The sequence below is a fragment of the Microtus oregoni genome, unplaced genomic scaffold (genome assembly GCF_018167655.1).
Source record: "Microtus oregoni isolate MIOR12 unplaced genomic scaffold, Mior012 000038F_ref0000394, whole genome shotgun sequence".
NCBI lineage: Eukaryota > Metazoa > Chordata > Mammalia > Rodentia > Cricetidae > Microtus > Microtus oregoni.
In genome coordinates this window covers 2,209,081-2,212,500 of record NW_024543097.1, presented here as the reverse complement: position 1 = coordinate 2,212,500, position 3,420 = coordinate 2,209,081, and the positions used below count along the sequence as shown (strand labels likewise).

Here is a 3,420-nt window from a genome sequence, read left to right as displayed (position 1 = left end):
GAGGTGCAGTTTGGTGAAAAAGAAGGGCACTCACTTCCCTGTGCCCGTGAGTGTGAGCCCTGGGGCTTTGTGTGCAAATGCTATCTCTGTGGAAGAGCTGCACAGTGAGCCTACACAGGATGGAATGGATAGATGTATGCAGCCATGTTTGTAAAGAGCATCTGTGTGTCCAATATACTAAGTATATTTTAAGGCCACTGAAGAATTCCAACTCTAGAATAGATGCAGACTGGAGGTTTTCCCTCTTTGATTTCTCTAACCCCTGGCCTACCCTAAGTATTATCCCACCCCAAGGAGCATATTTCACCCGTGTGCAATCATGAAAGCTGCACCTTTTTGGATTTCTGCTGGCCTCTGTCATTTCTTTTATATAAGTGTGATTTTTTAGAAGTGGATACTAAACACTATTCCAGTCCAGTCCTTCCAAACTGTTCATTTTAATTAAAATTATGTGCTAATGACTCTTCTGAGTGTTTATTTATTGTGTGTAGTTAGCGCCGCCTTCGTTTCTTTTCCTATTACTGTAGTGAAATGCCTTGATAAAAGCCACATAGAGGAGAAAGGGTGAGTTTTGCCCCACAGTGTAAAGTACAGTCCCATCATGACTCGGAGGAGAAGGGAACAGAAGCTTGAAGCAGCTGGTCACGTGTCCATAGTCCCAAGGCAGAGTGGGGAATGCCTGCTAGTGCTTAGCCTGCTTCCTGACTTTTACGTCGTCCAAGACTCGCTGCCCAGGAAGTGGAGCTTCCCACACACTAACCATCACAAATACTAGGTTATATCCTAGCCATAGGAACTGAATTTGAAAATATGTTTTTTCTCTTAAGTAGTTTACTGTGGGGGAAAGTGTGTAAGTTTGTAATCAACAGACAATGAGGGGAATCTACATGTAAAGAAATGACTGACTTAAGGGACAATTAACAAAGTGTCAGAGCAGACACTGCATAGACTGAAGAATGTGGGCGTTGCCGCGTAAGTTCATAGGGAGACAGTGAAGACTGCTAAGAAGGAAGAGGCACGATCATATTTTCAGTCTTAAAATAGCACTCGTGGAGAATTCGTGGTGAAGGGTAAGATCGCAGACACTTGAGGAAGGAAGACTACTTCAGAGGCGACTGTAATAGAGTAACTGGAAAGCATTGAAGATTCTATGGGAGGATGACACTGAGAAGATCATGGGATGGGCTTCTAAGATCGTGGAAGCGGATGGGAAGGACTGATGGCTCAGCGAAGTGCTTACAAGAAGACCTGAGGTCAATCCCCAAATAAAATAAAGAAGTCTGTGTAATCCCAGTTCTGAGGGGATGAAGACAGCAGGTGCCTGGCCAACCAGTCTAGCTCACTTGGCAAGTTCTGGTCAGTGAGAGACGCTCTCAGAAAAATAAGGTGGATTGTACCTGAGGAATAGAAGTCATAGCCTCTGGCCTACCCATGCACGCACACACACATACTCATTATACATAAGCCCAGAGAAACTGGACAAGTGTGTTTCTCTATAACAAGATATGTGGGGATTAAGAGAAAAGTTCAAGTCTTAGCACCATGGAAGGCTATCCACATCACAGTGGCTTTGGATCAGCAAGCTCTGTGGATCTTCACTCTTTCCACCTCAGAAGTCCATGAGGGGTGGGGAGATGCCTAAGCCAAAAGCGTTGGCCACCAAGCTTGGCAACTTGAGATTCCTCTGTAGTATTCACACTGTGGAAGGGGAGATCAAGGTCGTTAAGTTGTCCTCTGTGATACATGCGTGTGCTTCCCCATGCTCCACCCAATGAGAATTTAAAAATGTAAAACAAAAGAAGTCCACGAGTAGGCTGGCCATCTCTTGGCTTTTTTCCAGTCTGCCCTTCTGGCAAGCTTGAACTCAGGCTGTAGACACTGCCAATACATGAGGCCTTTCAGAATCCAAGCAGGGAGTGATGAAATACCCACATTTGACCCGGTGCCCCAGTGCCACCCTCATGGTGAACCCCAGCCTAAACCAGTAGTCACAGACCAGCTCTGTTGCAACGAAAACCTCACAACGTAGAGAAGGCCCCATCTCATCCCAGACAAAACAAGTTATAAACTTGCCACATCAACTCCTCGGAAGAGGGGAAGATACTAGCATTCATCAGTTTCCCCAAATTTCCAATTGACCAAGTTTCCCTAGGACAATAGGAAAAAAAGCCGCATTGTTTCTCACTAAAACTATTAAGAACACATGGAGACAAAAGGAATAAATACTTTCATCTACATAAAAGCTTAAGATACTTTGTTTTGTGGGGAGGTGTTTCAAGACAGGGTTTCAGACTGACCTCGAACTCACAGAGCTCTGCCTGCCTCTGCCTCCTAAAGCCTGGGATTAAAGCTGTGCACCACCGCTGCCCAGCAAATTTAAGATACTTTTGCCAAAATTCATGTAACTCAGAACGTACCCTTGAGGATGACTTCAAACGTGTTATCTCACTGCCTCAGTCTCACAAATAGCTGGGATTACAGACACGTATCACCATATCTGCGCTCAAATATTTTGGAACTAAAATTTACATTGACAAGATATGTGTCATTTTGGATGATAGTGGTCTCAGCTACGTGGAAATCAAGCCTGGAGGATGACTTGAGACCTAAACTTCAAGATCAGCCAGGGCAACATAAAAGACCAACTCTTAACATGAAATTGTGGAAGTTCTTTGTATTCGCCTTCCCTTAATTAAATTTACTGACTTCCATTTAGACTTTGGGTGGTAATATTTCCGTAATTATTATAATACCCATCTCACCCTTTATTGACAAGGTGATAATTGATGAAGTGTTGCATCTAGGGTGGGATCTGGGTGGTAGAGTATTTGCCTAATAGGCATAAGCCCTCTGCTCAGGACTCAGCACTGCACACAATCAGACGCAGTGTACAGCGTGTAATCCCAGCCCTCAGGAGGTGGACACAGGAGCATCTGAGGTTTAAGTTTAGCCTCTGCTACAGAGCAAGTTCAAGGCTAAGTATTACATGAGAGCCTGTTCCAAAAAAAAAAAAAAAAAAAAAAGATGGACAGATCATGTTTCCACTATCTTTTTGTTCCATAGACCCTTTGTGGTAGGTAGTAATTATGACTAGTAATGTGTTTTAAGGAAGGAAATGAGGGCACAGGAGGGAGCTTTGATTGAGACTATAGAATATCTCAGTGGCCATTTGGAACTGGACTTCAGGGGTCCTAAAACTGAACAAGGCCTTGTCCCACGCTACCTGAGTGCAGCATGTTTGAGAGTTCGGGAGGAAGAAAGTACAGCCTGGAAGAGAACAACGGCTTTGGACTGGGTGATCGATCTCTCGTCCCCTCCTGCTCTCAGAGATGCTGGGAGTTCTAAGAAGTGCCACTCCAATGCCCGGGCCCAGCGTCTGGCCAAGAACCAGTTAATGTCTAACAGCACAGGCAGATGAGC

General features: G+C 44.6%; 1 protein-coding gene across 1 annotated transcript in view; it reads left to right on the top strand.

The window, feature by feature from the left end:
• Idh1 (isocitrate dehydrogenase (NADP(+)) 1) overlaps nucleotides 1–461 on the top strand; it is a 22,060-nt gene extending 21,599 nt beyond the window's left edge. The window contains exon 9 of the mRNA XM_041631997.1: nucleotides 1–461. This exon is cut by the window's left edge and continues 429 nt beyond it. The gene's annotated coding sequence lies outside the window, so the exon portion shown is untranslated.
• Nucleotides 462–3,420: the final 2,959 nt, after the last annotated feature.